At 32.7% G+C, this 17,472-nt stretch overlaps 2 long non-coding RNA genes across 2 annotated transcripts; both read left to right on the top strand.

The window, feature by feature from the left end:
* The first annotated feature begins 9,255 nt into the window (after positions 1-9,255).
* Positions 9,256-10,955, top strand: LOC146905307 (uncharacterized). The gene is made up of 3 exons (XR_015019422.1): positions 9,256-9,484; positions 10,385-10,622; positions 10,828-10,955. It is a non-coding gene; the product is annotated as an uncharacterized LOC146905307 (long non-coding RNA).
* A 1,065-nt stretch (positions 10,956-12,020) lies between these two features.
* Positions 12,021-15,772, top strand: LOC146905306 (uncharacterized). Its single transcript, XR_015019404.1, has 3 exons — positions 12,021-12,167; positions 12,265-12,377; positions 15,527-15,772. It is a non-coding gene; the product is annotated as an uncharacterized LOC146905306 (long non-coding RNA).
* The last annotated feature ends 1,700 nt before the right edge of the window (positions 15,773-17,472 follow it).

Below are 17,472 nucleotides of genomic sequence, written 5' to 3'. Positions count from 1 at the left end.
GTCATCATCAAAAAGGGGGAGATTAAAACAAGAAAGGTTCATACAAGTTCATTTTGGTTTTGATGATAACAAAGTACTGAAGAACAACTGGCATACTAACATATGTTCAAATGTGCAGGAACTCCATATCATGAAGAAGGAGCATATGAAGAGCACCAGAAAGAGATTGGGAAGCTTAGAAGACTATGGTGGAAGATCTACTAGAAGGTCAATCAGAAGTCAACGTCCTTAGTAGAAGGAAGTCTCATAGAAGCTGGGGAGTGATCACCAGAGGGATTCAGAATCCACTTAAGCATTTGTCTTATTCTGTGAGATGTCTCTATTACAACATCCGGTAGAGCAACTATTTTGACTTCTTCCGTCTACGTGTACAATCAGGCAAAGGACATCAGGAACGAGAAAAGCAATGGATAATTCTCCTTTCGGCTAAGGAAATTCAAAGTAATTTCCAATAGGATTATCCATATCAGGAAAAGTACCAACGTTCATGATCTAAGCTTCTCAATGACTCTATTTGCGCTGACACTCTTCTCCAACGTCTCTCAAAACCCCGCCTATAAAAGGAGTTGAAGACCTGAAGAAGAAGTAACAAGACTCTGTTATTTTTCTGTGCCAAAACTTTACCAAATCAAATAGCACAAACACTTTGGATTATTTTTCAAGATTATATCTTAGATATCCTAAGGAGTGAGTCTGTTCATTTGTTCAGTATACACTCACAAGTTATAAAGAGTGTAAGAACAAATTAACTTATTTTCAGTTGGGGCAAACTTTTTACAAAGTCTCTCACCTACGTCCTTGAGAATATAAGTCTCTTGGTGAAACCTTAAGCACCTACGAAGTCTCAGTCAATTGTGATTGAGTAGGGTAAAGTCTTAAGCAGTTGTGCTTAAGCAAGGGAAGTCTCTTGCAGGTGTGCTTGAGCAAAGAAGTCTTTAGGTAGAGTCCTATGGCATAGAAGCCTCTTGTTGCGTGCTTGAACATTGAGAAGTCTCTTGGTGTGTCCTTGAGCAAATTGCAATCAAGATTGGTTATAATGAAATCCCTTGGAAGTTCAAGGGGACTAGACTACTTTAGTGTTGTAGGAGGAACCAGTATAAATTGTTTTGTGTCTTTCTTCTCTTTCTGACTCTTTATCTTTTATCAACATGTTCTTTATTTCTACTGCATTCAGGCTCTGAGTCAGAATCTGCAACATTAGATTCTTTCCATATTTTGTATTTAAGACTTAGAAGAAAAAAATGAAGAAAATACTCACACAATTCAACCGCCCTCCTTCTTTTGTGTTTTTCTCACCTTCAAATTAGCCCAGTAACTCTATTCTCGTTGCACCTTGGTAAGGTAGACACTGATAGGGTTTCCTGTTTGTAGAACTACCGAGAGGGAGAGTGTGCTATGTACTCCTAAGATTCATAGATGGGAAAACCTTTAGGAACACTAGCACATACCTTTGGAAATTTAGGAACGCCAAATTAAGTATATGTTTCAATTACCCCTGAGGGAGTAAGATCCCACACGTAAGGATCACCGTGTGACTAGTAGGTGCAACTCAACAGGCGGAGGGATAAAACGAAATTAACCGAGCGAGTAAGACCCTACACGTAAGGATCACCGTGCGACCAGCAGATGCAACATAACAAATCGATTAGGTTATCATGTCCTGATGGACTCATCACTTAGATAGTCTACTTAGAATAACTGAACGCGACTTGACTATTAATGAATTCCAACAAATGAATAAGGAGGATTTCAAGAATCCTAACCACTGGTAACATTTCTACAACCACAATAGGTAAATTGCTCTTTTGCAAACAGATAAAAATTGCAAATCTCTTAACCCTAAACTCTTTTATATTTTATTGTTAAAAACTAAGTAACACGAATTGTTTGGGCGAAACGACAATCCCTGTGGATACGACACTCTACTTATCACGTTATTACTTGGTAAACGATTTGGTACACTTACATAATCCGACCATCATATAACCAATAAAATTTTGTAGAGCTTATACATCTATTTTGTATAGGCATATAACTGTGTATTAAATAGATTTGATCTATTGCCATATATTTTTGTTGCTAATAGGATTTCTTTCTAATTTTGAATAAGATGAAAATGAAAACATTAAGAGATTAACTGGATAATACCCAAAATCTTCTCAAAGACTCAAATTATGCGCTGCACATTCTAACGTCTCTATTTTCATTGCCTATATAAGGAGCTGAAGACTTGAAGAATAAAAACAAGACTATGCAATCTTAAGTATGCCCTTACTCTGTCAAATTCAAAAACACATAGAACACTTAAGAATTTCTTACTAAGTTCATATCTTATAAATTCTAAGTCTTAAGAGTCTTGTTCGGTTTTGTAATTGCTTACACCTCTGATTGTATATCAATTGTAAGAACACTCTTTTAATTGTAAACTCTTATAAGTCTCTTTTAGTTTTGATTGAGAATATGGAAGTCTCTTGCTTGTGTGCTTCAGCATAGGAAGTCTCTACCTATCTCAAAAGTGTGAAATGTGTAAATGACTCTATGTGACCTAATTTCCTGAAAGACCAGAGTTTAAATAGGCTCCTCACAATTGGGCTCAACCCTTAAAATGTCTCAGTGGGCCTAATACTCTTACAACTAATTCACAACGTTTCTACCCACTTATGGATAAAAATAACGAATAGTTACCAGTTCTTAATTAATTACCACAACCCACTAGTAACTTAGTAAAATTAATCGTTCCCACTTGAAACACTAAAAATAATCCTCACAGTAAAATTACTAATTTACCCTTGATCACACAATGACCAAAATATCCTTGAGTCTAAAATGACTAAAATACCCTTACAACACTGAATTCTAATAATCCCAACCAAAATACACACAGAGATAATTAATCACGTACGAGCACATATAAACACATTGAAATTCTAGCGCACTTGTTTTTATATGTTCTGTCAGATGTTTTAACGTTTACAATGTTCTGTTTAATGTTCCAACATCGCGTAATAAACAGAAATAAAAACAAGAAAATAAATGACAGGAAAGTAAAGAACACAATGAGTTTGTTGACCCAGTTCGGTGACAAACACACCTACTCTGGGGGCTACCAAGCCAGGAAGAAAATCCACTAGTGTAGTCCTTATTCAAAAGCTCTCAGCAAACTCCTCGTTTACACTTTATGACCTAGGACCTACCCGTATAGACTTCAACCTAGGAACTCCTAGATCTGAGATCTCATCTCACTATTCTAATGGTCAGTTACAGCCCCTGTGACCTACCAGACCTAAACCAAAACACAAAGATGAAGTTACCTTCAAACACAAACAACTAACACCTTGTTTCACAACTTCGGTGTAGTACACAAGAGTATCAAACTCACACAAACAGTCCTAAACAAGTATCACAGACGATACAAGAAAGGCACACAGTAAAGATTCTAAACTTGCATCAACATGATACAAGAGCAGAATACATGTAGACTCAAAACACTAAAAATCTAAACTTTTCAGTATGATGGCTTGAATGAGCAGTTAGGTCTTGAAGTCTTGTTTATATACTGAAGCAGCTTGGGCTAAATACTTAGTTGGGCTTCAGAACAAAGCATATCGGTTCAGCTAATCTGCATAAAAGAAATCAGAAACAAATATGGAAAGTCCTAAAATGTCGGAACATTTATAGGATCGTTCCAACCAATAACAAATATTTTCTAAAATATAAAATCTACTTTAGAAATATTCTACAGCTGATTCTGTATAGATATGCGTGTTGCTTGGACAATAAGTTAAGGAAATATTGTTTCCTTAAACAATAAAAGGCGCGCGTACAAATAGGCATGAACCCAGGCACACTGAACCGTGCCAGGATGTTGGAACATCGTATCCAACATCTTACATAGATATCTAAACACATGTTGGAACATTGGTTCCAACTTACATAGACAAAGATATTTGTTTTAGCAACAATGCAGCCAACACAAATACCCAACATACATATAAAAATTAATTAAAATAAATCTAACGAAAATCGGGCTGTTACAGGAGAAACTAGTATAATTGTTTTGTGTCTGCTTTCTCTCTCTATCTCTCTCTCTCTCTTTATACACACACACACACACACACACACACACACACACACATATCTTTGTGTTTGATTTTATCCATTGCACCCAGACTCTAAACAAATTCAGACTATGACTTGATAAGTGTTCAAAAGTGGTATATTTCATGTGTTATTTTAGACATTTTAGTGACTTGTTTTGCAAGTTATCTATGGAAAATCTCCAATTTGATGTAAATAAGTTAATTATGATTTATGTGCCTTACTCTACCCATTTGTGCAGGAAAATACAAGCAAGGACCATAGAACCCATAAAAAATGCAAAGCCCAACTCGCCTTAGCGAGCAAAACTCCGCACAACGAAAAAATGGCAGAAAGTCCCAGGATTTCATGCTTTTAACATGCCAACAATGAGTTCACAGCAAGACCAACTCGCCAAAGCAAGTCCACAGCAAACACAAAGCAAGAAAACTCCAGAAGCTCATGAATTTTGAAGGCCAACTCGCCAAAGTGAGTTAAAGCAGCTGTAGAAGGATACATCATAGTCATTCTGTGGTGCAGCGTGGTGTAGCAAGGCAACTCGCCATAGCGAGTTGAACTCGCCAAAGCGAGATTACACTTTTCAGACTCATATAAATAGCCTTTTCTCTCATTTCTTGGGATAAGTTTTATAAGTTTAAGATATTTTCTGATTTCTAGAGAGAGAGATAGGGCATCTTAGAGAAGGAAACACAAAGCAAGGGTGTTAGAAGTGGATTTTCCCAAGATTTGTAGAGAAATCATGGATCTTGTCTAGGAATATTCATCTTTTCTTGCATTTTTGCAAGGCTACTATGAAAATATGCAGCTAAATCTACCCTTGTGGGTTTAGAGGTACTTAATCAAGTTATTATGTAATCTTTTTTATCATTAAATATAAGGTTCTAGTTATTTTACTTGATATTATTATTATTATTATTCTTGTGTTTAACGCTTTATTTATGATTTGAAATGATATTGAAAGGTACTTTTGAATAGAGGGTTAGAATAATAATCTATCAAAGCTTTTATTCTAGACATAGGGTTTAGGTTTTGGTAACCACTTTAAAATCAAGAACTTAATGCTATTGGATCGTTTAATAGGTCGAGAAATCATCGATTAAACGATACAATTGAAATCATGACGTTATTTAGACATAAATAATGTTGTTGAGTGATTGTGATAATATCGATTAAAAGCTAGAATCTGTTTATGTGATCAATAGAATACGTATGTAATTCTTGGTTGATGAACTCTAACCCTAAGCATTATATGCTCTATCTCGTCTCTATTTATTTTAATGTGAATTAGTTAGAATAGTTTTTAAACAAAAAAACTTTTAAACCACAAACTTGAGATGATAATTGACGTTGAACGGCTTGTTATATATGCTAGTCCCTGTGGAGACGATACTAATATACTTACATGTGAATAGAAATACAATGTGCGAAAATTTTACATCAGACTTGTGAAACAATTTGAAAAAGTTCGAAAAAGCCAACACAATTCAACCCCCTTCTTGTGTTTTTCTCACCTTCATAGCTTTCTCTGCAATTCTCCCTTGCAAATTACGAGGGTTCCTAAAGATGAGTTATAACCCTAAATTCATACTAAGATTCAATTATATTAGAAACCAAACAATTCACTACTGCCTTGTTTGATTAGAGGCGAGGGTTGTTAATCCTAACATTGCTCCATCTAGGACGTGGTATAGAAACATGTATATATACAAATTAAATCAGACTTTAGATTATAAATTGAATAAAAACTTTATTAAAAGAATCCAACAAATAAGAAGTGGTTCATCGTGAAGCCCTAATCCAAGAGGTTTAGTTGCTCATAGAAACCGACATCATTACAAAATAATAGATAAACATACCCAAGAGAGATCAAGAGGAGGATGGAAATCATCTTCCTTGAAGCTCTTGATGCTTGACCCTTGCCTTGCCACCGCTAGTTTTCTGAATGAGTTAAAGTGTGTGCAACGGTCTCTATTTATAGTTCAAGGTTTCTTAGGGGTTAAGAGAGTGAAAATAGGGTTTTTCCACCAAAACTGACTTACCAATCAGCATTCCCTAGTCTAGTCCATGTGCGGGGCGCATGGGGAAGTAGCTATAGCTCCTCCATGCACAAGGGCCCATGAGGCAGCCCCTCAGGTGTGATTTCAGATGTTTTCGACCCTTTTTCGCTCATTCTTCCGTCTTGTGATGCTTTGGAATTTCAAATGATTTTTCTTCACTTTGTATTGTATTAAAAAACCTTATAAAAATCATTGTCTTCAATCTTCATATCGTTGATCCTTCACATGATGTCTAGATTTGTCGATTTACATGATTTCTCACTACAAAACGCTAAAAACACCTATGGAAATGCATGATTTAGGATAAAAGTAAATTACAGCGACTCGAGTGAAAAAAATACAAAAAGTTCCTCAAACTAGTGACAAATCATCTAAGTGACTTATAATTTGCCTTCAAATGCAAGGAAATATACTAAAAAAATAGTTAAAAATATCATATGTTATTCCATCATCAGCTCACATGCATCATTCTTATTTAGTGACTATTACGAAAAGGGAAAAAATATACTATAAAAAAGTGAAAGTGCTTATTCAAAAATGTAATTAAAAAAAGTTCTTGAAAATGTTACCGACGAAATTGTTCGTAACAATGAATTGGAACAAACAGAACCTGTGCTGCAGCTTCATAGTACTATAGAAAATAATTCTCATGAAGAGAGAGCTACACATGCTACTCCTGTAGATGTGGAAATGGCGGTAACTTCTTCTGCCAATAAATCTCATGCTTTGGCCACTCTGTTTCCGCATCGCTGGCCTATTATTACTACGGATTCAGAGATCTTTCAAAAGGCTTTGGTTGTTGGAAATGGGGCTGATAAAGATGGTTTTACCAGTGTTGTCTCTAAGAGTAACAAGAAGAAAAATAAGAGCTACCAAACCCGTTCTAGGGGGCCGTTACCAACACCGTCTATATGAATTATTGGAATATTAGAGGTTCAGATTATGGAGTAACTTCGATGAGCTTCAATATACTATACTTTGAGCATACAACATTGTGTGGTAGAAAGGAACGAAATCAATTGTTGGATGCTTGATGCCGATGATGCTTGGAGTTTTATTTGTGTCCTTCAATGGACTGTCTCCGACATAAATGGTTGCTGATTTTTAGAAATCAGATTTGCCATTTGTGGAACATTAGAGATCATTGTGTTGTTGTCTAGATAACAAGGTGTTTGTGGCTGCATTATGCGCACAATCTATGAGCAAAACTAACTTTGTTGAATAATAAGCAAGATGGTCCTGGTGAGGGAATTGATATTGATAGTCAATCTGATCATTTACTTATGATTATAGCTTTCAAATATGGGAGACTATTTTGCTCGAGAATGGACCAAAAGCTGCACAACAATTCTTCATATTTTCTGAGCAGCTATTTAATGTTTTTGATAAGGGAGATATTTTTATTTTTTTTAGTGGGATATTATGTCCGAGTTTGTCCCAAGGGATTTCTTTAGGGACCGGTTATCTAATTTTCGCTTTCCATTTTTTTTCTCTTTTTTTGTTTGTTTCTTTGTTTTTGTTTGTTTCCTTCTCTTTTGAAGGTTAGGTTTGCCCCCCCTCCCCCCCCCCCCCCCCGCTTGTACAAATTTTCCCGTTTTTTTTCCTATATATATTATATGAGTGAGCGGCATAGGATTGGAGTTCCCTGGGGTGTTGACCTAGTCGGGATGTCCAGCGGCTCCTTGATGTCCTCCTCACTCTTGATTCAGTAAAAAAAACCTAAAGTAATTAATATTGGGCTTACATCGTTATAAAAGAAATTGATGAACTTATATTTAATTACGCTTTATTTTTTTGAGCATTAATTTCAATTATTAGATGGACTATAGAGACTTGTCATGTAGGTAGGATGCCAACTTAAGAAGTGGTTTTGAACAAAGGGTGACATTGTTACATGGACGTGCCACATCGGCATAATGCAACATAATCATGTAAAAATCAATTCATTTTATAAAATAAAAATAGAAGCCATAATAAAGATGATCCAAATGTATTAAAATTGATTCTTTGCCTTTTTATTCATCAATTGATGTGTTACTTTTTCGTCTATACTTTTTATTCATTAATTGATTATTTCCTTTTTTGTCACTGCTGAATTTAATAGTTGTCGTACAATCATTATTTTATGTGGTTACTTCTCACCGATTGCAATTGCCACCAAATTAACCATTGTTGACGGATATGTATGATTTTCCATTGTTGTTTATTGATGTCATTTTCCATGTCTTGGTCGATTATAAACTAAAAGTTTCATTTTGAAATTGCAAGATAAAAGGAAAGCTAGTATCAATTTTGATTATCAAAATAGATGAATGGTTCATTTTCCATGTCTTTGTGGATCAATAAACTCAATACTTTGATGCTAGAAATTGAACTTATCACATACCAACATAATATAATGTTGGTTTTCTTCTCTCTATTATGAAAGAGTAGATAATAAATAATAATCTATACCTATTAATAAAGGCAAAACATGAGTTTGGTGTAGCCTTTTTTTCCATTCCAAAATTACCGTTTAACTTCCAAAATTATGTAACTTCCGAGAGCCAAAAAAGTAGTAGTATTACAAAGCACCAGTTTTTTTTAGGACTAAACTTAGGTACTGTTCCACACATACGGTTTTTACTGTTTTCAACTACAAATAAAGCATAACCGCCCACAATAAATGCTGTCCATGTTTTGTGGGATACAGTTTATGACGTCATCTCCAAATTTTTAACTAGGAACCGTAGGAACAGTTTTCCAGTAACAGTACCTAAGTATTTATCATAAATTGAGACACGGTAGTTTTTCCTTAATTCAATATTTTTCCCTTTTGTTTGGATATTGTCATTGTGTTTGATTGCAATTAGCATTCTTTTAATTATTTTGTTTACAACTTCAGTGGACATAGATTTAAAAAAAAAGGATAATGAAGACTTTAGGTGTCACCATTCTTTGGTCAAGACACACTGAAGCATAAATGGGACAAATATAGAGAATGTACAATAATAATTTAAGTTATAGAAATCAAGATATTATTGATGTGTCTATGATAGTTATTAATTAAGGGTATATATATTATTGATGCTTATTATATGTGTTATAGTCTCATTTATATGTGTTATAGTCTCATTTATTTTTCTATTATCATATGTTCAATGTGAAAAGGAAGATAATGTATCATGGACTGCAAAAGAGTGATAGAGAGAGTAATGGAGTAACAAAAAGAGAAGCAAAATAGGAAGACATGGTGGATATGCTTTGGCTGCGACCTAATTATATACCTTCACAAGAGTTGCACAAAATGATGAATGAATGGGGGGCAGGATTCGTCACCAGAGAGAGAGGTTTGATAATTTTATTTAGAGTGTATTCTTATTATGTTTTTACAATTAATTTTATTATCCCATTTCTTTCGTAATTTAATGATTGATTCACTCCGTTCTTATGTTGAATGTGTCTAATATTTAGATTTCAAATGATGCGATTTGAAAAGAACTACAATGGAAATGAGAAGGCATTGATTGAGTACCAATATTGTAGCTTTTTTTTCTAATTGTATTTTATATAATTTTTTTTTCTTTAGTGATAGGGATTTTTTGTGGCGTACTTTGTTGCTTAGAAATTCTTCTACAACCCTCAAATAAGAGGTCATAGTAAATGGTTTCTTAAAATTGTAGACATGGTTTTTTGAGATCGTTAATTTTGACTTTGAGAAAAGCGGATGTTTGATAGATCTGAGATATTGACTAACCTTTAAACATTTGAGGAACGGGTTGATCAAATACATTTTTGATTTCTTATTTTCTTTACTTCATGTTGCGATATGTAGTAGTTGGCGAGAACATCGAAGGGGCTGGCGGAAAGGTTATGCCAGCGACAAAGAGAGATACAACGGTTTCCTTACTGTTTTGAATTCATGTAATTGCGTACAATTGTTTGGAAAGAAGTTGTGAATTTCTAATTCAAGTTTGCAATATTTTCAATGCATGTTAATTTCCTTGGTTTCGGTTTTACCTTTTTACTTTATGTTTACGCTCTAATATGGAGACAAGACAACTCGCGGTTGGCGGTTTTGGTTGTGCACTTTCATATTGTTTGACTGGTTTTGTAGTTTACTAATAAAAGTGTTATATTTTTTTCGTGAATAATCATTGTATCTATAATCTATTTCTATGACATATACAAAGACATTGCCTTCTTTTGTAAAAGTCTTTTTATCCAACCAAACTATTTGTAAATGACAGCAATTATGAGATATGAGGCGCGAGAAAAAGTGAGATTCCTTCAACAAACAAAAAAGGTGAGATATGAGGCTCAAGAAAGGGATGAAAGGGAAAACTAGGGGATTTTGAATAATTTGTAGCACGAACACTTGCTCATTTTCATTTTTTTCTACCGATGCCAACGAGTCAGTATCGAGATCAGTGTCGGTGCACATAGCTTGGATATCCTATTGCCATCTCAAATGTGGATGATTTATAGGTTGGATATTCTATTTCATGCTTATATTTTCTTATCATTTTTTTCTTTGAAACTTTAAATTGTACTTGTGAGCCTTTTTATGTCAAGAGGGTTATTTGTTACTGTTTATGATGCTTTTTTATAAGACTCTTGATTCTTTATGGGTTAATTTTGTAAGACTCTTTTTTTTTTGACAAGTAATTTTGTAAGACTCTTGATTCTTTAGGGGTTTATTTTGGAGCAAATGGACGGTAATACCAATGGGAAATGACCTAAAAGGATTGGAACTCTCCAAACTAGACTGGAAGCATACAAAAGACAAACTCTTATTGGACCAATGGGACATTTCTACAATTCCTTTCAATTTCCTTTGCACATTTTCCTTTCATTTACAAGATTATCGTTTAGTTATCATACATATTTTTATTGATCATAATTAGCCCCTTCGACAATGATCTGCAATAGCAAACATGTATTGGTCGCTTTAAACAAAAAGAACAATATAATGGATATGGTGAAAAAATTACTCCAACTTTTTCTTCATTTTTTTTGGTAGAAAATTTATAAATCTCTTCGTATATGAAATATCTACTGCTCAAAAGTAACATTTTCTTTCTTGAACCTATCATTTTTTGTTTGGATAATGTGTAAACGGAATAAAAACAGTGGACTCACAGACACAAAAGATAGTGGATACATATGTTAGCGCAATATAAAAATGAAAAGGTGCGCAATATAAAATTGAGGGCAACAAAGTATTTTTATTCATAAGTTTTATATATTACTTTTTCATATGGTGTTAAATAAATTATATTTGTGTATGACATACTATATTTATATTTACCTAGAGAAACATAGTCAAGTTTGTACACATGTTATACAAATGTCCGGAAACAAGAGATCTTTAGTCATCATATTTTTATTTCTTATACCATAAAATTTATATATTACATCTCTGCATGGTGTTAAACAAATTAGGTGTTTGACATGTTATACAATAATTTATACAAAAAACCATAGTCAAGTATACACACATGTGCTATATACATACGTTAGCGCAGTAGAAAAAGCGGACAAACGGGCACGGGAGTGCCCGTCTGAATGCTAGTAATAATAATAATAATAATAATAATAATAATAATAATAATAATAATAATAATAATAATAATAATAATAATAATAATAATAATAATAATAATAATAATAATGATGATGATGATGATGAAGAAAGGTTGGTGAATAAAAATAAACTGTAATTATTTAAAAAATTCGGGTATATACTATATGAGTTAAAGGGTCAAATATGATTCAACAATATACTTTAGAGACATTTAATATTATTTTTTTCTAATTTTGAAGACAAGTTTCTTCCAACAACATATTTATTAAAAACTATTCAATTGATGTACATAAATAGAGGGATTTTAGTACATAATGTGATCAAACCATTTTAAATATGTTACATGAAAAGGTGAAAATAAATGGCTGAAACGCTCAAAATTGTTTATATTGTGATTCTTTTGGTTTCCCTATGTCTTGTTGTTGTTGACGGCATATCGATTTATGGTTATGTGATGTCCTCATTCTCATTTTTTTTTTTGATTTTATATATAATCTTTTACCCATTTTTGTAATATTTCTTTATCTTTGTCTAACATTACAGTGCATTGTGCAAGTACTAGAGATTGTTATACAACATTTAAGTTTGCTCCTCAAAGTTATCGAAGAAGTATGAGGTGAGTTAAAGGTTATTGTAGACGCTTCAAAGTTGTTATGGTAATGAAATTTCTCTATTGCGTATAAATCTTTCACTTTATTTGCTCACACTAATAGTGTTACTCTTATAATTTCTCTTACATATTCATATATTTTTCTGAACTTTCAATTTCTTTGATAGCCTTAAATGTATGTTACACACACACACACACACACACACAATGAGTATAAGGGGTGTTCCGGGCAATGAAAAAAATCAAAATACTCTTAAATGAAAAACATTTAAATATATTATGAGGAAAACATATACGGACTATGAATCTAGAAAATTTAGAAATATGGGACGAAAGTAAGTAAAATTTTCAATTAAAACACCGCACATGAGAAACCACACATCCTCGAGTCAATCATTCAACACCTCTGATGTTCCAAAAACTAATTTTTTTATATATCTATGTTCATCCTATAATCGTTAGTTATTATTTCAAGTGATTTTATGGGTATATGTGTACTAGTTATTTCATGGTATTATTTATTATTTCTTACTTTGTATTTGTACTGATCATGTTGTGTTTCCACATGCTTTCGATTTGATTTAGTGTTTAATTTAATGTATCAATATTATATTTGTCTACTTTTTTTAAAGACAAATGGGTGCAGATGGATCTGCAACATCTTACGTAGATTAAAGTAAAACAAATAATAATGACCCAAATAGGTGATACAAAACATCCCCAAAGGTCAAATAATTACTAATCTAAGTCTGAAGCAAGCAAACTATTGCGCACCAATGCACAATTTAGCTAACATGTTGCGTACCGGCATGAAAACAAATCGAAACAAAAAGAGGTTTACGACTGTTTACCTTCACTAAACCAAGATCTTGAGAGGGACGAGTGAACCTGAACACCAATACGGAAAACATGTTTACTCACCGACAACCCATTGCAACAAAAAAAATAACAAGTATTCGTGAATATTTCTAGCCTAATAGTCCTTTTGTCAAACTTTCGTAAAACAATGACTTGAACAACAACGACAATGGCGTGAATCACTGTCGTTGTGAATCTAGAACCAAATCTGAATAGACAATTAGAACCCAATAAATAACAAACACTCCCGCCAAAGATCTGACTGCTCGAACCCCAAAAATCACCAAACATTCGCTAACCAAGAAAACCTCCGCAAAGTCAAGGAGGTTTACAGATGTTATTAATCGGTGATAAAATGATCCGCAAAACATCACGACAAGTTAGAAACAAACTAAAAACAACATCAAATCAGATCGCCACTGTTAATTAACAAGTTCATTGTCGTCTTTAAGAAACCAAATCTGATAAAAACCCATATGAATTCCTTGACAGACTTTGATTTAAATTGAACAACCAACATTTTATCCATCAGATGATGCACACAATAAGAGTCTAAAACTAAAACGAGTAAGAATAAAATAAAAAACCTATTTCATTCGGTGCTCGTTTTAACCGAGCCCAAATGGGGTTTGATGGAGGTGTTGTTGCAAGGGCTGAGTAGACCATTGCCATCATCAGAGGCTACATTGTGAAAGAGATATTTTGATTTGTGCTGGAAGATGGTGGTTGAGAATCTAGTGAGAAGTCATAGCTATTATATTAATTATTATCTAAAATGCTAGTATTTTAGTATGAATATTTTGAGAATAATGTTTTAATTTGAGTGGGGGAATAAAATAAGTAATTATGTGTGTTTATGTTATTGGTCCATGTTTCTAGAAAACATGGGACGAAAGAAAAATATTATAGGTGTAGATGTGTGGGTGTGTTTGTGTGTGTTTTTGGCCCATGTGTCGAGTGAGAGAAAAAAAAACTAATCTACTAGAGAGAGAACAACAATAAGGGAATATAAAGAAAATGAAGATGCCACAAGAGACATATTTTAGATGGTAGCCATGCAGGAAAATGTATAGAAATTCTGTTTGGTGTCAATCGATTGTGTAAAAAAAAAAATGTTGCCATTTTCTCGTCCTCTACTGGGAAAATAGATTTTTGCTGCGGGACAAGGATTAACGTGTGAAAACACATCAAAATCAGGTATGGAGTGAAAATGATTTCAAATTCATAGTATAAAATAAGTCTGATGAATGGGAAAACCGGTATTTTCAACAATTTCATCGTGGATCCCAACAAATGGTCATAGTCCTTTGAGTAAAAATCGTCTAATGTGAAAATTTGGAAATGTAGGATTAATGTCAAACAATATTTTCAACAATTTCATCTTGATTGATATAAATTATTTTAATTTTTTTTCATTAATACAATTGTGAAAATTCGTGTTTTACTCTTGAATTTATCGTAATAGTTTGATTTGATTATTTGAATTGTTTGATAATTTATACATGTGACATGCTTGTAAGTGATGAGGGATATGATATTCTGAAGTAATATTACATTAGTAATGAATTTGTTGTTATCAACTTGAGATGTATATATATTTTTATGATTACCTCGTAGATATTGAAATAGTGATAGTTCCAAATCATGCTGCAAATGGTGCTCTTAATTTAATGAGGGGAGGAATTAGATGTTTGGCATCTTGAAGAGGAGATTATTTTCACAAAATATAGGTATGTTCTGACAAGCCTAAGTAATGTTTGAGGAGTATCTAATTCATAGGGTTGGTATGATACAATATAGCTAGAAAGAAGTATCATATCGAATGTGGCGCAATATCGCAAGAGAAAAGCGACCATATGGTGCAATATGATTGGAAATAAGCACACTTTCAATTTATAAGTATCTAATTCATATGGTTGGTACGATGCAATATCACTAGAGATGTATTATACTAGATGTGGCGCAATATCACTAGAGAGAATAGACCACATGCAGTATAACTAGAGATGAAAATACTCATTGAATAGACGCAGGTGATTCCTTGGGTTTGTATGATGTGGTATCACTAGAGAGAAATATCACCATGATGTGGTGTAATATCACTAGAGTTTAAGTATATAGGTACTTAATGTTGATTTGCGATTGTCTCATTTAGACACCGTGAATTTTAATATCATTACACATCGATGATTTTTTGATTATTTGTGTGGTGAATGATATGATATTTACTTGTTATTTTGTGTGTTCTCAAATTTTATTTCTACTATTAAATGTTTTCAAAACATACCCCTTTGTTTTTTGTATTTTCCTTCGTTGACTCTATGTTTTAAATTTCAGCTTCTATAGGTTGTATTTATTGTCTTGGAGTGAAGCAGAGGCCTTCTCTGAAGACTCTATTTTATGTCGTTTATTATTTTTAGATGTGGTCAGCTAGGATATGTGACATCAAGTTCGGATAAAAGGATCATATTTTAACTTTGTACTTATAATCAAATTTGTACTCTTTTTGGTTTTTAAATGTTATGCTTTGAACCAAAGTTCATTTATAATTGATATCTCTAAGTCTTGATTGAGAATTATGTATATTTGAGTTATGATATCATTTACCTCATGAAAATAATTCTTAAACACAATTTTAGCCACCTAGAAGTATTTTAATCGACTATAAACTTTAAATATCTAGTTTTTAGTATCACAAATCGTATCATACATCCTCAATAACTTATCTCTCGGATTATTCTCATATTTGTGATGCATCCTGAGCAACATGCTAACAATGACACTAGCCAATGCGTACAATCGTCATCTTACTAGTCGTAGAGACTTGATGTTATAAGTAGATCAAAGTACAATTTTTCGGGAGCAATAACCTACCTTATAACATCATATAAACATGTGCACAATAATGATAATAATATGATTCTTTCTAATGGATTGGACTAGCAATAAACTTTTTGTGGCCATTAACAACATCATATAATATTATATGAATCTCTCCGCCAGTAACCTCTTTGAGTCATGAGAATTCAATACACTCTAAGTACCAGGTATATAAGGTATTTTAAACTTACAAAATACATATATATATATTATAACATATCATTTATATTTGCTACAATTGCAAACATATAAAAAAATCAAGCTTAAACTCACTTTTGATCCCCCTATTTTAATTTAATCATAATTTTGATCCCCTTATTTCTAAAACCAATATTTTAGCCTCCCTATTTTACATTTAGTGGTTTTTTTTAGTCCCTCGTCAATTTTGATGATTTGTCACTGAAATTAATGATGCCGCGATGACGTGGTAGTGTGTTGGCTAATTCAGTTTCCATGTCATTACTAGGCATTTCCATGTCATTTACTATTGATTGAATTACATAATAAAAATCTAATTAAGGTAAAAAAATAAAATTAAAAGAATAAAGATTCAGATCCTCGCTCCAATATGGTACGTGAACCCTAAATCTAAAATCCCTAATTTCTTCAATCTCCTTCTCTTCCTTTCTCATTTTCGATTTAGGTTATCTCTTCCTCGTTTGACAATTTGAAAATCAAACTAGAATTCGTTCATACTTCAAATTCAAAATTCGGTAAGAACCTCACTTCTTTGTTTTCGATTTCAAAAAGTGTGCATAACCTCTGGTTTTCAAATTCCATGTTCAATGAACAAATGCAATGAAATATATTCTCAATTTCATTGGGTTGAAGGGTATGAGGAAAAAAAACATATTGGTTTCTTTCAAATGAGACAAATTAGATATGAAATAAAGCTTTCATTGTGGTTGTGTCTGTCATGATTGATTATCAGAGCATAATTACGTGTGATCTTATTCAATCTTTGACAAATAATTAAGTTAGGAAAAAATACATAAAACATATGTGCTTATTGTATTACAGTCGATTTGTTTTAATCTATGCTACCTCCAAAATTGTGCTTATTCCAAAAAAAAGTTTTGTTTTTTGTAATAATAAAAAAAGCATATGCATTTTTTTTTGAATGGAAAAAAAAAAGCTTATACATTTATAATTCCAATATATCAAGTATCTAATCTTATTGCAAATGTGTGGACATCCTACTCGAGTCATGATAAATTTCTAAATTTGATTTTCTGCAAAATTGGATTTAGGATATTTACTTAAATTGGGGCAAAATCTCATCTGAATCTTAGTGAGGATTTTGTTTCGGATTTTTAATGGAACGACGTCGAACAAACTATCTCCTTTGAATCTTTATTCTTTTAATTTTTTTAACTTAATTAGATTTTTATTATGTAATTCAA

This window comes from Medicago sativa, chromosome 7 (genome assembly GCF_051527215.1).
Source record: "Medicago sativa cultivar Bolivia chromosome 7, Bolivia_mono, whole genome shotgun sequence".
NCBI lineage: Eukaryota > Viridiplantae > Streptophyta > Magnoliopsida > Fabales > Fabaceae > Medicago > Medicago sativa.
Note: the sequence above shows the minus strand (reverse complement) of the source record. Positions and strands in the feature narration are given on the sequence as shown.